Source organism: Euprymna scolopes, chromosome 16, assembly GCF_053919585.1.
Source record: "Euprymna scolopes isolate OS-2025 chromosome 16, ASM5391958v1, whole genome shotgun sequence".
NCBI classification, from domain to species: Eukaryota; Metazoa; Mollusca; class Cephalopoda; order Sepiida; family Sepiolidae; genus Euprymna; species Euprymna scolopes.
The window spans coordinates 95,454,215-95,476,861 of NC_136497.1; the positions used below are offsets into that span (position 1 = coordinate 95,454,215).

The window sequence follows — 22,647 nt, forward strand, 5'->3', positions numbered from 1 at the left end:
GTAAGAAAGGAAAGTTCTTTGCAGTGAGCGATTAATTATATAATAATAATTTTAAAAATCGGCATACTCATAAAAAATTATATGGACGGTGTTCGTCTTGTTTGGATTCTTGGAATTACTGTTTTCATTTTGGGTGTCATTTTCACAACCTCCGACGTTCTTCAGGTGTATTTTGTTGAACTCGGGAATGTTTCTGTCAAACTCGGTAATTTGAACAGAATTTCAAAAGGAATCCTTTATTCACTTCATGGGGGTAGCGTGCTCTCGTTCCATCAATCATGAATTGATAGAGGTCCTAATAATTTACAATTTTTTTCGGTCGCCCACACCGCGAATTGAACCTTAAATTTTCAGGAGAAGATCACTTTTACAATTGATTGTTCTAATCAATCAAATTGTAACCAATGCGCCACGGCTCCTTGAGGACAGTTCTAATACACATTTAGTGTGCTTTAAAACTATTTTATTTCTAGTTGTAAATATCATTATTTATTACTAATTATTGTTACTATATATATATATATATATATATATATATATATATATATATATATAACTACTTCATTTACTCACATAAAATTAATATACGAAAGTATAGATTTATGCGTAAACTTTAAGTATTTACTTCAAAAGTGCTCAATACGTAGGTAGAGCTAGTTAGTAATTTATAAAATATATATGGCGATTAAGCTACACTGAATATTCGGCGTTTCATCCACTCTAGGATTCGTCAGGCTTATGCGCATAAGCCTGACGAATCCTAGAGTGGATGAAATGCCGAATATTCAGTGTAGCTTAATCGCCATATATATTTTATAAATTACTATATATATATATACATATATATTATATATATATATATATATATATATATATATATATATATATATATATTGTTATTGTTTGTTTATTACTGTATATATTATATATATATATCATTGTGTTAAATTCTATACTATGTCTACTTAGTAATTGATTGTCACCCAGCATATGTGTTGGTTTTTTGAGTCGTCTTACTCTCCACCGTTATTTTCTGTCTATAATTTTTACTTCATCCCATAATGGTAGACGTTTTCCCTTTTCACTCCAGATATGGTCAGCCATACTGGACATTTCAATTTCACCATGTATACGGAAAAATCCAAGTAATACGAATAACTAATTCTCATCACAAAAATTCAGAAACGTTATATGAATGGTGTGTTTGATAGAAATACATCTGATACAATTAGTTACAGATATGGATAGATACTGAAATATTTATTATGACTGGTGTAAATACTAGAAGGACTAGTAAGAGTTATTCGCTTAAATTGTGATGGTCATATATATATATATATATATATTCAAATAATACGGCATAATCATGTTGACATACGGTTCTCTTTAGATTACCAAAGTTAAACAGCCACTTGAGACAACCAAATTCATGATAAAGAATTTCAAAAACTACTTGAGCTAACTCCAGAGATGGCTGATCATTTGGGAATATCAGGCTTTGTATGTAGATGAACGCCGACATATCCTTGCAAAAATCTACGATTGTCATCTTCACTAATGGGGACTGGGGATTGCTTGTGTATTTGATATTTCTGTGAAACTTTATCCTGTGAAAAAAGCCGGTTCAACTCACCTAGTAGTTGCTGGTTTGGTATCAGGGTCGGTAATCGTGATGTTTTAAAGTTATTTAAAATAATTTTTACGAAATTTGTGTGGTTGTGTATAATATAAGAATATGGAATAATGTTCATGGGCTTTATGGACATTATCCGTTTTCCAGCCATTATTGTTTTTTTATATGTATACATGCCTTCCATCTAATTTTCAAAAAATAAAAATATAACACGTCGTTTTTAAAAAGTTCACACCAAAAACTGTTGTTGGCCATATCTGACATAAGAAAATGTCTTTGTTTTGAAATGAAATGCTACCAACATTATTGACCTGGTCTGCCAGGAATTTTACCAGACCAAAAATAAAAATAAGTGTTATTTGATTTTATTTCTCTAGATTTCACTCTTTTGTGCAGACATGGTGCTTTCCCAATCAAAATCCATTCCACACAAACGTTAAAGGAAAAAAAAACGGTAAAACCGTATATTTACTGCTACAAAAAATGCGTAGCATCTGATTTAATAATTAAAAAAGCTCTAGTTGTACACAATGTCCATTGGGATCATTGTATATTGTTGTATTTTTATGGTCATATCAACCATAAATAAGCTTCTAGGGAAAGGCTTTCTTTTATCTGTTTGTGTTGAAAAGCACTAATTGTCTAAATGTGTGAAAACAGTTTAGCTGTCACATATATTGAGATAATCACTTACAACCGGAATGTCAATGCGAACGAAAATAGTCTTGTTTTAATTCATAAAACACATGTTTTTGGTTATGTTCTCATGGAATGGCCAATTATCATTCATTAATTCCCATAACAATGCTGTTGCTGCAAAGAAAAAGAAAAAAAACATGCAGTCACTGAACTCAAATACTTTGGTTTGTAACCAGATGAAAAAAATAAAAATACAAGAAACACTTACTTAGCAATACAAATAATAATAAAAACAAATAAATAGTAACAATAGTGATGCACATAAAGAGAAAATAAATCCTCTGTCCTTAAAGGGACATAATAAATAAAGCAAACACATATGTTGAAAAGAACAATCTTTCTGCAGCTTTGGTTGCTTCGAGATTTATGATCACAACATAGCAGTCATTCTCAACAGTCACTTCAGCAGAAATTCAGCCATTTTGGTGGCGCTTTTGTCTCTCCAAATGAGATTTGTCCTGGGTAGTCCAAGGAGGTTCATGCTCCCAGGCATTGCCTCCTCCCTTCGAGGTGGAGTAAGTTTATTACTTACTTCCTGAGGTACCCCAACCGGGAAATGTCAACAGGGCTGCCCAGATAATTTCTAATAGGTGAGAATGCCCCCACTTTAAAGGAGCTGGCTTGATTCTCCACACTGGCTTTGTGTCACATCTTCCAGCGGCGAGAACGAAGTAAATATCGACTTTTGCTACTTGTCTCTCAGAGTCCATTGTGTATTTAAAAAGGAGTGATACCACAATATGAGCAAAGAGAAATAATTATTAATGATGTTGTTGTCAGGTTTTACGGCGTGTCAACCAATGTTTCCGGCCTACTAAAGATCGTTTTATAGTCCTTTTTTTTAACCTGTATTTGATGTAGCGAGTGTGTTGACGATATTTTCAGGCCCGCATTGACCTGATAAGTCATCTGCTGGCTCACTAAACCCAATCAACTACATACCAGTGAGGTCTTCATCGACAACTATGGACGAACATCATCATCACCGTGTATAAGTCTTTGAGCAGAGGAACTTTCAAATTTTTGCGTGTATGCCAGGCATTGAAATGAAAGATAAAGCAGAGCATTACCGACATTTGATGCTTTTTACTATTAAAAAAGGAAAAAAAAAAGTTACAGAAATTTGCCATAAAGATATGACATGTGTATCGGGCGAATTCTGTTCCAGAACGAATTAGGGTTAGGATTAGTGTTATGGTTAATTTGTCGTTTGACAACCAGACAAATTGCAGACATTCTAAAAATTACCAAATCGAACGTGGAAAATGAATCGCATAAACTCAATTATGCTTCCAAAACTTGACGTTTGGTATTCTTTGAATTCTTCAGGCTACTGTTCTCATCTTCAGTACCATTTTCAGAACGTTTCGGTCAATATAACCTCCGCCCTTCTTCAGGTGTATTTTGTTGAATTCGGAAATGTTTCTGTTGAATTCGGTACCTTGTGAAAGTGACACTCACAATGAGAATAGTAGTCTGAAAAATCCAAGTGATACAAATAACCAATCTACATTTCAAAATTTAGAAACGTTACGTTTGGATTTTCCATAAACTGACAGAAATAAATCTATGTATATTGGGTTGGTCAAAAAGTTTGTTCGATTTTTGCTTCTGTCATGTTATGGGGAACCCAAATATCAAGTTTCTGAAATTTTGAGATGAAGCTTCGTTATTCGTGTAACATTTTAATTTTAATATTACATGTAACACATTTAATAGAAAGCTAAATGTTGGAATCGACGAAAAGAAGAAATTCAAAAAGTTTGGCTTGTTTCTTTCGCTCCTCCTCCCCCCCCCCCACCATGTACTGGGAAGCAACATTGATTAACTCCCATACTATTGATATTTTTCACTAGACCATCTGGTTATTTGAAAACAAAATGAGGAAGCGATAAAGGTTAGTTGAATTTCAAGTGATTTGGTTTTGGGTTTTTTTTGTTTTTTTTTTTTTAATTTCTATTTATCCGATCTAGGGTTGGGTGAGGGAGGAGAGAAATTCGATAAGAAATGCAAGAGAATTTGGGGAAACTTTCTTTTACATACGGTTAAATGAATGGCGATGTCATAATTCAGAATCAGGAAGAACAAGTGAAGTTCCAGTCAAAGAACCATGGAACAACAGATAGGAAATTTGTTGCACATCAGTAAATTGTGGATAATCATATGTTTTTCTTCTTAGTGAGCAACAATTTTTTTTATATATTCCCTGTTCTAAAAAGATAATTGTCCCACAACATTTTCGAAGCCAGTTGTGATGAAGACTCTCTCAACTTCCTATGCAGTTACATAAAACATAAGCTTGAACAAAATTACTTAAATATTTAAAGAGACTTTACACTAAAAATTCACCTACTATTTATTTTTTTATCTAATCTAGTTAGGAATTTCAAATGGAACCATTTACTTAATCCATGAGGTTAGACTCTTCTTGTTATTTCAACCATGACCCGGTAAAAGTATTAAGTAATTCCTAATTCCATTTTTAGTATTTTCCGCACTGAAGACTGAACCTTAAACCTCCAGAAAATTGTCATTTAAAATTGATTATTACTTAGCACTTATATCCGCTGAATTGTAAGGACTGGAGAGTGAGTTTGACAAAAAAAAATCGTGGTGCAGTAAAGATAAGTGATAAATTCTGTGTAAATCCCCAAGTTCAAATAAGATACGCCTGAAGAAGATCGGATGTTACACTGGCTGAAACGTTGTGAGAATAAAACCTAAAATGATAAGAGTAGTCAGAATAGTACAAATACTACTTTAACAATTCCAAACATGATACCAAAGTTATATTTTTAACTCTTTGCTGTCTTCTGCTCTACAATCCTCTAATCCATTTTCATTTTTAATGCTCAAGTTAGAGAAAGCTTTAAAATTAAAAACAGCAGAAAAAAAAAAGCAATTTACCATTTAAAACTTTGATATTTATCAGAATGTTTAACTAAGCTAGGAAAGCTACCTTGTTACATCGAAAAACATATCACATATTATAATAAGAAATTATATCTCTCGCTCTCCTTATTCATTTATCATTAATTTTTTCTTGTCCAGCAATACAACGTTTTATGATTTTATGCAAGCTCACTCTCCACTACATTCCACTCTGTATTGTATTATTCTAGTCACTTGCTTGCAAGTTTTCCTTGGCCGGCCAAACTTCCTGTGATTCCATGCTTTTGCAACGGTTCATTCAAGAAGATAAACACTCCACATGATCATATCAGGATAATCTCTAGGCTGAGCATGTCAACTTTATTTTGTGACGATAATTATTATATCATAAACTATTTCAGTATATTGCTTCTAAAATTTCACTTTTATTCTTTCCTTACTCAAGCAAAAACAATTACCTTTAAAATGACGATTTATACGTCATACTAATATCAGCTGATTATCGCCGTTCATTCAAATATTACTAACTCAAATTAGAACTTTTTCTAAGGTCTTTCCATGAAAAATGCTCATAAATTCGAATATTAATATCATGTTACAACTAACATAAAATCTATAAAAACGCCTGGAAACAAATATGTCGGTTCTGAGCATAAATAAATAGTTACGTATAAAAGCTTCTGTATTAAATCGGGTCAAGAAAGGAGTCAGCCCATAATTATCTATTCTACTGTTCTATAAAGAGGTTACTTTACGTCACATCTCTGCATTTAGATTTAAACATAACTATTGTAAGAACTAATAATAGAGAAGTTTAATTCCAAGTACAAACACACATTTATTTAACATTTAGTTGACAACATAAAAAAACCGTAAATGTTACATTATGCGAAACATTAATGTCATTAGTTTTTATACATACTGTCAGATCTTTACCTTTTAAGGTCGAAACAATCAAGACATTCTTCATTCTGCAAGACGTTAAGCATGAGATGTCCAACGTTGCTAAATATTTTGACTTTTTAACCATTTTAAGGTAAAAAAAAAGGAAATAAATTGCTGGTGTCATGACACCAATTACTTGCTTTCTTACACTACGCATGAAACGTGCGGCATAATTATGTTGACACACTGGTTTTGTTAGATCACTGAAATTAAGAGATGTTGAATCCGGTCAGTACCAGATGGGATAAATATTTGGGAAGACTAGGCACTGTATGTAGAGTGACGGTGACACTACTCTGCAAGCAATTACAAAAAACTAACATAGTTATCTTCCCTGACTCGGATATGCATGCGACTGGGGATCGCTTGTGAATTTAATAAGCTCTAGAAACTTCTTCCTTCAGAGGAAACCAGCTTATCCCATCAAGATTGAATGCCAAATCAAAGACTAGAACTATGTCTGAAGCGTCATAGCTCAACCTCAATCCAATTTTATAAAAATTCTATAATCATGGAAATAATGAATAAATATAATATTACTATTCGTTTGATATTTTAGAGGTTTAAACCATCTATAATATAAATCTCAGCTATCTGTTTAAATATATGTATGTATGTTTGTTTGTGTCTGCCTAAAACTTTCGACAGAGGCAACGGATTTTCACTAGATCGGTATCGTTTTGAAGCTCAACTCTTCGGACGACAAATATCGAAAAATTTACTTAAAACATTAATTTCTTTACCCTCAACTGGGCACTTTTCTACAAGGAGGGTCGTTTTTATTTGTATCGACATTTTTACAAGTCATCGTATCAGTTAGAATCACTTTACTAATTTCAACATTCTGAACTTCTGGTTGCGTCATGGAGTAGAGGTAAGACGTCAGGTTTTCTTTCACTTTTTTTTTGCCTTCACGTCACCGGTTCGAGCCTGCCTACCACCATTTTTTTTTTGTTTTGCTCAACACACACCTCCAAATACCCGGGCAACGCCGGGCACCCAGGCTATTATAGCATAAAACTGGCAGAGGGAAAAGAAATGAAAAATCTCTCGATATTATTTGAAAAAAAAAAAATGAAGAATAACACTAAAATAAAATCTGCTATCACATAAATGTGTTTCATTTAGATGATTATAGGCGGAAGTTAACTTTGATGTTTGTCGTCTTTTACTTGTGCAAAATGGAGGCATGTTAGAATTTATCTCTGCTATGTTCCATATATACAATCTTTTAATGTGTATAAATGTATATTGATTGCAAATGTATCAAATTAAGCAGTATACACTAAATTGGTGTGCATTTACGCAATCAAATAAACATTTTTTTAGAACACACGTGCACGTTTCAACAGCTTTGTATTTCTTTATGCAAAGTGATGCGAAATTGGTATGGAATCATCTTTTTAATGATTAGCTTTAATCTATTAGACATATTTTTGTTCCAAAATATACATTGATGTGTTGGTATGTTGGTATAATGGTATTGGTTAGCTTACAAATAATTTATCTTAGATAATCTGTAAATCAGGATGTTTAAATGTTTTGAGATATGTTTCTCTCCATATGTAAAGTTAGCTATATATATATATATATATATATATATATATATATATATATATATATATATTTATATATATATATATATATATATATATATATATATATATATATATATATATCATCCACATACAGTACTGTTTTGTTGTATTGCGACTCAACAGTGCAGCTAGACTAGCACCTTTCCCTAGTCGGAGATTGAACCTACAACCATCGCGTTGATAGTCGGCAGTTCTACCCACCTGTATATTAGTAGCCTGACAAGGCCACAGGACAGACAACCAAGCAAAACAAACCCTAAGCAAAATTCATCCCAAAGCAGCAAAACTGAAGCTGGCCAAATTTGAGCATATTTTATTGGTTTGAAAATATAACTTCTTTTTTATCAATTGTCATAAAATTTTGATTATAGAATAATATTATATTCTCCAAAAAGTCTGCAAATTTCAATGTAGTTTTATCCCAAAGAACTAAAAATATGAGCATTTCAATATTCAATTTATCTCCCAGTACATATATATATATGTAAAATTGGGCTCTAAATAAAACTCTTCTTGAAGTTGAAGGTTCAATCCTCAGTGTGGGTAATACTAAGAATACAATTATGAATTACTTAAGACTTCTACCTAATTATGGCTGACAGAGTGAAAGCAAGCTACTCCTTGTGGATCAAATAAAGGGTTATGTTTGAAATTGCATGAAGATTAATGAGTTCGACAGAAAGATTCCCAAATTCAAAAAGATCCACCTGAAGAAGATCGAAGGTTATATCGGCAGAAACGTTGTGAAAATAACAACCAAGGTCAAAATAGTAGTCTTAACAATCTAAATAATACAAATTATCAACTCTCAACTAAAAAATTCAGAAACAGGAAGATGTTTGCTCACATTACATTTAAGTTTCTGCATGTTGGTACTGCCAAAGAAATTGGGAGTGCAAATGGAATTCCAAAGGCAATTTAAGGGGAAGAAACTACAGGAGTAGAAAATGTACAATGAAGGGATGAGATTTAGAAGCTCGTTGGGTGGGTTTTTCAAAATTACTAGATTCGGCCTTAAATAATCTAAAAAGGGTTGATATGCCGAAAAACAAAACAACCAAACCAAATACCATGAATAAATATTTGAAGATATAAACAACTTGAAACATAAAACGTTTTTTCAAAATTACTAGATTCGGCCTTAAATAATCTAAAAAGGGTTGATATGCCGTAAAACAAAACAACCAAACCAAACACCATGAATAAATATTTGAAGATATAAACAACTTGAAACATAAAACGTTTTTTCAAAATTACTAGATTCGGCCTTAAATAATCTAAAAAGGGTTGATATGCCGTAAAACAAAACAACCAAACCAAACACCATGAATAAATATTTGAAGATATAAACAACTTGAAACATAAAACGTTTTTTCAAAATTACTAGATTCGGCCTTAAATAATCTAAAAAGGGTTGATATGCTGTAAAACAAAACAACCAAACCAAACACCATGAATAAATATTTGAAGATATAAACAACTTAAAACATAAAACGTTTTTTCAAAATTACTAGATTATGCCTTAAATAATCTAAAAAAGGGTTGATATGCTGTAAAACAAAACAACCAAACCAAACACCATGAATAAATATTTGAAGATATAAACAACTTAAAACATAAAACGTTTTTTCAAAATTACTAGATTATGCCTTAAATAATCTAAAAAAGGGTTGATATGCCGTAAAACAAAACAACCAAACCAAACACCATGAATAAATATTTGAAGATATAAACAACTTGAAACATAAAACGTTTTTTCAAAATTATTAGATTCTGCCTTAAATAATCTAAAAAGGGGTTGATATGCAATAAAACAAAACAACCAAACCAAACATCATGGATAAATATTTGAACAGAGATTAAGAGAATTTGATATAACATGTTGGATATGATCATTACAAACATGAATGTGTGAGCATCCACAGTGAGGCAGCGCTAAGGAGGTCGGATCAAACACATTATAAACTACTGATTGGTGCTTGCAAAATCGTGGTATACAGGGAAAAACGTTATGCCACATAAAACTTACATGCCTATAAAACAAGTCTATAAAAACAAATTGCGAAGTTTTCTTTTCAATAATAAATACTACTTTATCACAAATCGTTGCATCTTCTTTGATTACTTTCTATTTAAGAATTGGTTCTGCTAATATTTAGTTTCCAATTCCAAACCAACCAAATGACTTCTAGCGCTACTGGCAACTTTGTAAAGTCATACAAGAAACTGCCATTTTAATCTCCTCAGATAAAATGCAAATCAAACATCACCTCTGAAATTCACACAATGACATAAAACAGTTACCATGTAACTAAGGTTATAGTTAGCTAATGTACTTCCTAACTTCCGGTGTAGTGCTACCGGAAGTGGTGACAAGGCAAATCAGTTCCTTCATGTCCATTGTCCTTCAGTATTTCTATTGTGAAGTGATTTATTGAAATAAAATATAAGAAAAGGGACATTATTAAAAAGTATACAATAAAAATAACAAAATTATAAAAAGATCAAAATAAAACAATTAGTCTTTATTTGCACTTTTAATAACAAAATTAAAAAAAGAGTTTTTGTTTTATTTGAAATTTTATAAAGAATATACATTTATGAAGTTATAAAAATAAAAGTTTTTATTTAAAAAGTAAAAGTATTTTTTCTTTGATATAGTATAATAATGAATATATAATTATAAATATAATAAATATATGTTTATTAAAATATAAAAATAAAATTATTGAAATCAAAATAACAAATGAAATTATTGAAATCAAAGCAACAAAATTTCAAACATCATAAAAAGTATCCAATGCATAATATTCCCAAAATAGTTTTAAAAGATTTTTTTTAAAGTGTTTTCAATAATTCTTGAAAAAAATAAAATTAATTTCAATAATTCTTCACACTACCATCTATGGCAACACTTCAAAGGTCGGAAATGGTCAAGATCACTTTGATTTTCTCTCCTCTGATCTTGAGCACATAGTACAATGGAGAAAAAGGTAGCTGGTTAATTTTAATGCATCTAAAACCAAGTTTCTCACTTTACATCATCAACGCTCTGACCCCCATATCCCTGTATTGAAATGAATGATTCTTGCTCCTGATCAGAAATAGAGCACATACATTAAATCCATTGCCAAGGTTTCTGGAAAAATAGTGGAATCATTCTACCGCTCCCGTAGATATCTCACTGCCGATGCAATTCTCTACCTGTGTCAGAGCCAAGTACATCCTAAAATGGAGTAGTGTTGCCACATCTTGGCAGGAGCTGTTCAGAGCATCCTATCTTGCCTTGACAAAGCTCAAAATCGACTTCACAATCTAGTATGTGATGCCCTTTTTCTCTTCTCTGCAGCCTCTTTCCCACAAAAGAGACGTTGTAAGCCTGTCTCTGCTCTATTGTTATTTTCATGGCAAGCGTTCAACTGAGCTCAAATCTATGGTCCCCCCTTGCCAATCTTTCACAAAAAACACTTGTCTAGCCAAAAACAATATCAATAAATTACCATACTCTTTATCTGTGCCTAAACCTAAACGTGGATTCTATCAACAAAGCTTCTTTTTTAGAACTGTCCGTCTGTGGAACTCTGTTCTGCTGGTCTGCTTTACAGCTGACTTCAATATTGCCGTCTTCAAGTCCAACGTAAACAAGTTCTTGTTGAACCGTCCTCCTAAATAATCGGATTATACCAAATTTCTGCTACAAATTATTACTACACTACTGTCCCAATGACAATACACACATTATCCTTTATCCTCTAGTGGCCTGCAGGCCTTGATATGTGGTGACTCCTTTGTAAAAAAAAAAAGACCGGAGAAAATGTTCAATGATTATTAACTAAAAAGAACAATAGGGAAGAAAACGAGTACATACACAAGGGAAATATAAGCGTGAGAGAAAAAAGTGAAGGAACTGATTTTCTGTGTCACCACTATATGATCCATAATAAAATCAACGTATGCATCTTTGTTAAATCATAGCTAATTGATTGTATTTTTAAATCGAAGTTGCTTGATAGAATACAGATATAGGTCATCCACAGAGTGTTTACTCAATATTTTTTGTCACATAATCAAAAAGCAAATGGCTGCTCCAGCAACTTTACGAGGGGCGTGCAATAAGTAATACCCCTGACCCACTTCCAGTTGTCTGATCTAGCTGAAATTTTGCAATGATTTATATCTCTAAGGGTTATGCGGCAAATTACAGCTCTGAACGAATTGTTGTTTCTATTTTACAGGTGTTTGAACTGAGTCAGGTGTGAAATGGAGCCTGTTGAATGCCGAGCAGTGATCCGGTTTTTGTATTTGAAAGGACGCACACCACAGGAGACTTTTGATGAAATGAAAGAAACTTATGGTGATAATGTCCCATCATATGACCTTGTAAAACGCTGCCATTGTGAATTCAAACATGGCCGGAAGTCTGTGGAAACAGCTTGCAGACCTAATCGTCCCCCCCCCCTTCTGCCATTGATGAGGCATCTGTCCGTCAAGTTGAGGCTGTCATTTTGGAAGATCAGCGCATTGCTATTCACCAAATAGCCCATGATGTCAAGATTAGTACAGGGTCTGTGGAAACTATCATTCATGACCATTTGCATATGCATAAGGTGTCTGTCAGATGGATTCTCAGGTTGCTCACACCATTCCAGAAGCAAGAATGTGTTGAGTGCTCGAGGATGAATTTGGAGATGTGCCAAATAGATGAGTCAAAGTTTTTCAAAAGACTGATTACACAGGATGAAACCTGGATCCATCACTATGATCCAGAGACCAAAGCCCAGTCAATGCAGTGGAAGCACTTGGACTCACCACCTCCAAAGGAGGCAAGTGTGCAGCCCTCTGCTGGCAAGGTCATGCTCACAGTTTTCTTGGACCAGGATGGAGTAGTGATGACAGATTTCCTGACAAAGGGTATCACAATTACAGGAGCCTATTATGCTTCATTTTTGAGGAAATTAAGGGAAGCTATCAAAATCAGAAGGCGGGGCAAGATCAGCAAAGGTACCCTCCTCCTGCAGGATAACATGTCGCCAGATCAGAAGCATGGGCGTGTGGTTATGAAATCCCCTCCCATCCTCCCTACTCTACTGATCTTGCACCCTCTGACTTTCACCTCTTCCCAGCCATGAAGTTGTTTTTGAAAGGAAAGCGTTTCCCAGATGATGCATTCTTGATTTCTGAAGTCACATCGTAGTTGGAGGACTAACCTGGGGTGTTCTAGAAAAACGGCCTCCAGAGCTGCATCAAACGATGGGAGAAATGCATAACTCAAGGTGGTTCCTATGTAGAGAAACACTAATAACTGTGCCAAGTTTCGTTGCTCTACTTCTATGGGAAGTGGGTCAGGGGCATTACTTATTGCACGGCCCTCGTAAGTAAAGTTTCTGAAGTTTCTGAATAAATTCGTTAAACTCCCTTTTTAAATGAATATATCTCCGCTTATCTCGGTATTGTTTCCAATTGTTCTGGATTTCTCCTTACCACTGAAATCAAACAGTGCCGATTAAGGAGAGGTGTGGTTGGGGATTGCGCAGTCCTTGCTTCATAATTATATTCATAGCCACCCTCACAGGGGGGTATCCATTGTCTCTCGAAACTCAATAGAGGCGATGATACACCTTAACTCGATTTTTATATATATTTTTTTTTTAAAGTAATCTAGATAGGAGATAAAATTACACCAAATAGATCACGTGTTGTCTAGTATACTATTGGATTGGGAAATAAGTTCGTAGCGGTTTTATTTCGGCAAATCTCATTGAATGAAGATGATTGAGAATCATTTTATGATCGCAGTTAATTTTTCCGGCCAATTCACGACTTGTTCGGTGACCGTTCTTCAAAAGTGCTTTGAAATGTCCTTTTTCGAGTTCAGAAGGTCTTCCGCTATGGGGTGCGGGTGTGTCGTCGACGTAAGAATCGACATTTTTTAACTTTGCAAACCATTTCCGAGCTATAGACTTGCCTATGACAGCTCTGTTTCCCCTGCAAATATCCTGGTTTGCTTCAGCTGTTTTTTTGACCTCCATGAAAAGCAAAGAAGAGCAAGTGTCGAAAATATTGCTTTTTACTTTCTGGATATTTCATCTCTAATCCTAAAAAGTAATAAAAGTAAATTAGCTAAAAACGATTAGAACAATTTTGTTACGTCATGAACAGCTCTATGGAATGAATATTATACATTTTGTCGAAAAGCAAAAAGTCGTTGTAAAAAAAAAAAAACAAAAAAAAAAACAACGAAAATATAAAAACGCTACGAACTTATTCCTCACAGATGTTGTTTGTATATTGTCACCGTGCACACTTGTCATCTGTACGTGAAAGTTTTAGTTGGTGGAACGAAGGGTGAATAATGTAAATAAAAGGTGAATAATGAGAAAAGTCCTGGGAGGCATGAAACAACGAATATAATTAAAAGAGAGACGATCTCAGAGAAGGGTGAAAGAGGGAGGGAGAGAAAGAGGGTCTATTTTATATCCTAAGAGATAGATAAAGAGAGGGGGAAAGAGGATTTAATATTATCCAAAATGTAATTCTACGTTTCAATGTAATATATGTTTTATTACTACTCATACGACGTATCGGTTTCCTAAATTACCATTTGAGGGACCATTGGAGCATTAAATTATCAGTTCTTTTTGTTTGCCAAAAATGATATTCTAAAATGATTTCAATTTCCTTTATTAATTTTTGTATTTAATTTTGGTTGGTTCTGAATCTGTACAGTTTGTGTTCTTAGTTCAGAACTATGGCAAAGCAAGTCTGCAGACTCATCCAGTGTAGTCGACTGAATCGAGGATCAAAGTGCATTATATGTTTTGTCTGCAGTTAGTGAAAGAGACAACCTTCTTAACTGAAACAATTTTTGTTTCCGTCCCAATTCAGAGTGTTTTATTTGTGGAAGTTGGATTTTTCCACATTAAAAACTGACCTTGTGTCTCACTTTGCCCTCGTAAGAAAGAAAATAAATAAGGGCTTCTGAGAGAAAATGTTGCTTTTTTATATATACAATCATGACAAATCTCCAAAAAAGAAACACGAATAAACCTAGAACCCCATCCTCCAACATAGACCCCTACTACTAGGTCTCCTTCTCAAACATCAGGGGTCTACGCTCCAACCTTCCAGAGGTTGAAACACAATTACAGGAGACGACACCGGACATATTCTTTCTAAGTGAAACTGGCATAGGGCCAACCACTTCTCTAGACGAATTCATAATTAAAGGATACTCCAACTTAACATCTAAATCTGACCCCCAAGATCGCCATGGGCATGGAATATGTGCCTACATCAAAGATGGCTTCCATGTGGTAGGAATATCTCCAGAGAAGACCCTAATTTACCTTACATGTGCTTCCGGGTTGCACTAGCTTACACCACTGCATTTATATTAGGCTCTCTATCGCCCCCACAACAGTGGGGTTACTATCTTTAAGAGCATATCTGAAAAAATTGACCACATCCTGTCTGCTCATCTCTCGGCTAACATTCACATTTGCGGTGACTTCAATGTCCATAACGTGGAATGGCTGACTCACTCAAATAAGACAGATCATGAGGGGAGGTTCTGTCATGACTTTGCCATTGCCTATAACCTCACTCAGATTGTTCACGAACCCACCCGTGTGCCCGATACACCCGGTCAATATGCAAGCCTTCTAGACCTTTTCCTCATAACATCCCCTGAGCTATGTTCATGTTCCATTCTATCTCCTCTGGGATCCTCTGACCACTCTGTTGTAACAGTTAAGATAAAAATGAAATGTAATAAGTCTCCAGACGTACCCCTCCACCGTACTGTATATCGATACTCTATGGCTAACTGGGACAACTTCCGTACATTCATATCTGATCTACTTCTGCATTCCATGTTTAAAAAGGATGTATCCTCTATAGTATCAGACCTGACCAAATGGTTAATTATAGGCATAGACCGATTCATACCATCCAAAAAATTCCAACAAAACCAACAGCCAGCCATTTTGAATGTGCTACTGCCATCACGCACAGAAATCATTTTTTCCATAGCTACCAACGTAATAGATGTACTGAGACTAAAGCTGCTTTCAGGACTGCCAGCAACCACTGTAAAAGAGTAATACAACATGCAAGAGAGCTATATGCTCAGTCTGTTAAATCCAAAGTAGCTGAGCAGCGGCTTGGTTCCCACCAGTTCTGGCAAATAGCAAACAGGATCTTGAACAGAAGTGTGCGTTCTATCCCAACTATCATCAATGGACCTGAGGTCATCTCGTCAGCATCAGACAAGGCCAGACTATTTGCCAAGAACTTTGCAGCTAATTCTACCCTATGCGACAATGACCATCAACTCCCTGTATTTCCTCCTATATCAGACAACACTCTATGCAACATACAAATATATGTGCGTGAGGTCGCCAAACTAATCAAGAACCTTGATTTCAGCAAAGCAACTGGCCCTGACAGCATTCCAGTTATAGTGCTGAAAAAGCTCCAACCAGAACTTGCCCCCATACTTACAAAACTGTTTAAGCATTGCCTTAAGGAGAAGTGCTTTCCAACACCCTGAAAACCTCATCAGTATGCCCTGTATTTAAGAATTCAGGTGAAAAGTCATCTCCGTCTCAGTACAGACCAATAAGTCTCCTGTGTGTTATGAGTAAGTTGTTGGAATCCATATTAAATAAAGAAGTAGTCAACCACCTCAACATAAATAACCTTCTTAGTGACATGCAAAATAGTTTCCGCTCTGCAAGATCTACAGCAGATGTGCTAACGGTTATATCACATAGGATTAGTGAATCTCTTGACAAAGGTTTCCTTTCCAGGGCAATTGCTCTTGACATATCGAAGGCCTTCGATAAGGTATGGCATAAGGGCCTACTTCACAAGATTTCCAGCTACGGTATTACTGGAAATGTTTTCTCAATCATCAAATCATTTCTCTCCGATAGGTTAATAAGAGTAATGGTTGATGGCCACAGTATTAATGCTGAAGTCCCTCAGGGGTCCATCCTGGGCCCAACTCTCTTCCTGATCTACATCAATGATCTCCCAAAACACATACTTAAATCATTTGTTGATATCTATGCTGATGACACGACCATCTATGGCAACACATGTAAATGACAAAATTCTCTCTAATTCTCTCCTCTGATCTTGAGCATGTGGTACAATGGGGGAAGAGGTGGCTGGTCACTTTTAATTCATCCAAAACTAAGCTTCTATCTTTACATCACCAACGCTCTGATCCACATCTGGCATCAATTGAAATGGATGGCTCTCGTCTTGGGGAGTCTCCATGTATTGACAAGCTTCTGGGTTTGACCTTTACTCCTGATCTGAAATGGAACACGTACATCAAATCTGTTGCCAGGGACGCTGGAAAAATGGTGGGATCCTTCTACCGCTCCAGAAGATATCTCACTACTGATGCAATTCTCTATCTGTATAAAAGCAAAGTACATCCAAGGATGGAGTACTGCTGCCACATTTGGGCAGGCGCTGCTAAAAACAGCCTATCCTGTCTTGACAGAGTACAAAATAGACTTCGGGGGTTTAGTGGGGGATGCCCTTTTCTCTTCCCTGCAACCGCTTTCCCACAGGAGAGACGTTGCGAGCCTGTCTTTGTTTTATCATTATTTCCATGGCAGGTGCTCGTCTGAGCTTCAATCCCTCGTCCCCCCTCGCCAATCTTTCACGATAAACACCCGTCTGGCTGAAACTACTGTCAATAATTTTCCCACTCTTTATCTGTGCCTAAATCCAAACATAGGTTCCATGAGCAGAGCTTCTTTCTTAGAACTGCACGACTGTGGAACTCTCTGCCGCTTGCTTGTTTCCCACCTGACTACAACTTGGACGTCTTCAAGTCTAACATAAACAAACTCCTGACAAAAACCGCCCCCTTAAGTAAGACACTCTATCAAAACCCCCAATACTAATGATTACTACAATACTATCTCATTGATTACTGTACACGCAATAGCCCTTATCCCTGAGTGGCCTTCAGGCCTTGATAAGTGGTTACGCCCATGTAAAAAAAAAACAATCTGTCATTCTCATTTAATGCATTCTACTTTTCCAACTTTCTCACATGCGTTTGTTATGTGGAGTTTTGATAAATTTGTATTTAATTTTGCTCTTTTCTTTGCTGTGATACACATTACATAAGATTAAAAGGGACTCATTTACTTGTCATTCTATTGGGAGAATTCTCTCTGCATTTCTTGAAGCATCTTACCATCGCAAGTTGGTTTATAATTGAAAACTTTAAAAACACAAAAGGAATTTTTATCGCTTACTTTGTTTGATGTTACAACAATTTTTTCACACTTTTGTATTTTTTCATGTATTTTGGAGGAGGTACTTTCATTTCATTTGTTTTCTTTCTGTACCTCTTCAATTGTTTGTTCTTGTGCGTGCTGAACTAACCTACGAGTCACTTTTGCTTATTTTAAAATCTCAAAATTTCTATCAGTGCATTTTTCACTAAACATGACCTTGCACATTTTTCGTCCGAATTAATATCATCCTCCAACTATCAAACCAGTATGGGTAATCTAAATATACTGGCTAACAGATCAGGCTGTCTGACGATATCGGCTCCCTCACCTAAAATGCATCAAACATTGATGTTATTGTCTTTGCCTTTCCTTTTGTAAAACTCAATCGTGTTTTGCAAAATCAAAAACAAAAACTACAAATTCTCTCTACAAAACAATCAAATCGAATACCCTATTTCAAGATATAAAGAATTTGAAGCATAAAAACTTGTCCAAAATTACTGGATTCAGCATTAAATAACGTGAAAAGGGTTGATATGTCATAAACAAATTAACCAAACCAAACCTAATCTAGTTATGTTGTGAAGTACTTTATTAATGGTAGAATACAAATATGAAGACATAAATGGACGAAAACGATTCTATTGAAATCAAGAATAATAAATGATTTATCTCAATATATAATAAAAGAGGTGCGGTTTTTCCCCTCTGGACCAAAATACCACAGATTTACAATAACATACAAATTTCTTAGGTCTAGCCTATTAGCCACTATCTTATGTAACTTTATAAATATTTTTCTGACACATGACATGAGTGTTTAAATAAAATCCTAGAATCCTTCCAAGGAATAACACCAGCACTATTGCATTAACCTACAGAGGTAGTAGCCCCGATTTTTCACCCTATTGCTGAAGTCCTCTTACTGATCCCCATAAACACCACATGGATTTATACACATGATATGGATATTGTGGCTACACTCTTCATAACTGATTCATAAACTAATAGCCCAAACTTTAAATTCCCATCCGTTGATTTGAAAAATAATAAATTCTCCCTTATAACATTCCCTAAATTCTGATTGGCTTAAATCAGAGGAATCCCTTATTCCAGAATGCAATTCTGCTAACGAAACCGATAGGAGGCCGGCGTTATACATTAAATAAAGCGATTACTGAACAACATGGAGTTATTTGCTTCTCTCTCTCTCTCTCTCTCTCTCTCTCTCTCTCTCTCTCTCTCTCTCTCTCTCTCTCTCTCTCTTCTTTCTCTCTAAATATTTTATTTGTGTATTTTTTTATTATTATCAAAATGAAACAATAAACCTTCATTTGTTTTTGGAGTGTTTTCTTTTAGTTGTTTTTAGGTTTATTTTATTTTTATTTTGGTTTTATTTTTTATTTGTTACGGTGGTAGGGGAACTATTTGAAACCAAGTACTGCAGTAATTAATTAGAAAAAAAAATTTATAAATACACGAAAGAAGTTTCGTTTCATTTCCTTAGGAAAGGATTCCATGTTTTCATTCTTATATAAATTTCTGTTTCTTAACAAAACTTAGAGATGAACTATTTTTAGTCATAGAGGCCAGTAAGTAACCAGTCAACGTTACCAAAGCTACAACGGCTAAATGTGATTTTTATAGTGGGGGGGGGTTCACCTCTCTCCACCTGAGCTGCCTAATGCGTTCTGAAAGCCATTCTTACGATGAGGAGTTGGGGGTGTCTATTCCGAAACCCGTTCGTAGCATGAGGAGGTTGGAGGTTGGGCAGCAGCAGCAACAACTATAGCAACAACCGTTCTTTAATTTTTTTCAAGGAAGGGGAGCACGCTTCCACCGGACAACGCTGGTAAGCAGGTACTGTTAGTTTAACAATATAACAACCGAAAGAATTATTCTGAAAAGAAGTTTTAATTGTGTCTTAACCGATGTTGATATGTATCCGCCATTTGAATATTTCCACTTGTTATCGTCTGATAATATGCAAGACATATGGTAGACAGATCAATCAAATTTAAAAATTAGCAAGGGAGATAACTTTAACATATAAGAGTTATTTTCCTTTAAGCATTAAAACATTATTTCCCAGATGAATTTTGTTAACAAACCCTCCATATCATCCATCAAAGTAGATTGTTCTGTGCCTTTTTAGATATCTCATATCAGTTAATTCAGTTTTTCTTTAAGTTTCTTCACAGCCTTCAGATAAAAAACACTTTTAGAACAACCTTTTAGTGAATGCTTATAGTTCCTTAGAACAATCAAGAATGTCTGTTTTTAATCATATTGAATCAATGTTTATTCTTATACTAATGTATACTCTCTGTTGAAAATGACAATAAAAATCATTCAGCGCAAATGTTCGCAATCACTATTTATTAAGATATATTGCAAAAGTATTCATATAAAATCATAGAGTTGCATCACTAATTGCATGACGGGATGTTAGGGCATACATTATTTATATACAAAGAAATACAAATCGGTCTTTATTATACAGTAGAGGATTAATTGTTATTATTACTATTAATTTAATGTCCCTTGTTATGGAGTTATCTGCCCTTTCTTCCTTCCTTCATTATTGGTTCTCATGTTAGCTCATTCCTTTAAGAGGTCACTGTAACCTAGAGTGTGCTGATTTTTGAGACTCCTAATTTTCCAATATTATTGCCTTATCGGTTCGCATCAACTGTTTCTCTAAGTAAAAAGAATATGACCCTTCCTCAAATGAGGTCACCTGTTTTCCATAGATTACAACCTGTAATGTCTTAGGATGGTCGCTAGTGTCTGCAAAACTCATTTTTGACTCATATTTTAGTTAGACAAGTGATCAGAGTAATTCAATTTGATTTGTAACAGAATGTGGATGCGCGTATGATGGCTATATACAAAAACCGAGCAGTTGCAAAATGACATTACAGTAAGAAAAAAGAAAAATACTATAAACAGGAGAAAGAGCACATTAGAGAAGACGATCATGTTAGAGACGTGGATGACGTCACGGCCGTAACGTAAAGTCACGTGTGGCAGGAGAATGAGGAAATAATTGTTGTTAAAAAAGGGAGTTCAGTTATTACTTGTCCTATATCTCTTGCTACATACTTTGCTACGTGTTGCGTCTATGTGTAAACGTGTGTAATGTTACAAATTTGCTGATCATAATAAGCCCTTAAACGAATAGATATCTATGCACATAAATACATAATTTATATTGGGTTGTACAAGATCATTCCTAGCCACAATGGTTCCACCTGCAAAAACAATTCAAAACACTGAGGATCAATTTATTCAAAAGAAAATCCTTTGATATGATTGTAAAACGCCAATGGTTACATTATAACTTGTTTAGTAGAACTATAAAGTGAGAATATAAGATATCTCATTTTATACATTTTGATGTCAACACATATAGTAGGCACCATTTTCCATCAAGGTGCTATCATGTGGATAAATATTTTTTTCTTGGGTAAACAGGAGGATAAGAAATGAGAGAGGAAAAAGTCTACTTATGTAGAGATACTTATTCAAATAAATTAAAACTAAAATGATATATACCATCACAGAATGAAATAAACATGCAAAATATAAAAACACAAAAACAGGATTTTGCTTACCTTAAAGGTAAACAAAATCCTGTTTTTGTGTTTTTTTTCTGTACAAACTAGTTTTTAATTCTTATTTGTTTTCCTCTGATGTAGATAACTCCTACTATATTCTTTAATCTAAAATATGAATCATCTCCCTAGCTGATCTTTTATTTTAGATGATTATTTAAAATGTGTCATACTAGCAATCGCCTGGGTTTGACTAAGTATATTTTAAAATAAATTTTAGTGCCAATAACATGGTACAACAATAACAAATGAAAATTATCCGTATAATGTTGATTTGTCAACTTAAACACTATTTGTGTCTACTAAAAATCTAGAAAGATGCGTTAATATGTTAAATTATAAGATATACATATTTCTTTTACTGCTTTAATTAGTTCTTCCTTGCATTTTACATCAATTAACAGTTATCTAATTTTTAAATTAGTTAAAAAAACATTGTTCTACAGTAATAATATGTTAAAATAGAGCTTTCTAGACTAAAGTTATGATCTCAAAAACGTGTTATAAAAGTATTCATTTAATCAATTAGAAGGCTTAAAATAATCTCTAAAATTAGAATTTAACTGGTTTAAATTTCATTAAAATAAGAGGTTTAAAATTTGGTATGTTGATATTCTATTTTATAAAGATTAGCAAGCGTGAGTAGAGAATTTTAATTATTTCTCTGAGTACATGGAGAGTTTCTAAAATTCATTGTGCAGTATATTAATAACACTACATGCCTTAGAAAGAAAAAAACAGTTAAAAAGCTATGGAAGACAAAAGACATTTCATTTATTAATATTTTGTCTATGACAAACTATAAAGCAATATGGGATACAATTAGGACAAAAAATTACACAGAGAAATACATTGTTTCCACACAATAAAAATACACAAGTTATTCATGTAAAAAGGTAATGTGAAGACTTAAATTTTCTTGTGATGTCTTTTCTATTGAGAAAGATCCCTGAAACCAAAGCTGCCTGCTGCACATCTGATCAGCAAATTATGAA

At 34.3% G+C, this 22,647-nt stretch overlaps 1 protein-coding gene across 1 annotated transcript in view; it reads left to right on the plus strand.

Annotated features, from left to right (window-relative positions):
- LOC145296271 (uncharacterized) overlaps positions 1 to 22,647 on the plus strand; it is a 146,322-nt gene that overhangs the window by 51,465 nt on the left and 72,210 nt on the right. The gene's annotated exons all lie outside the window — the stretch shown is intronic.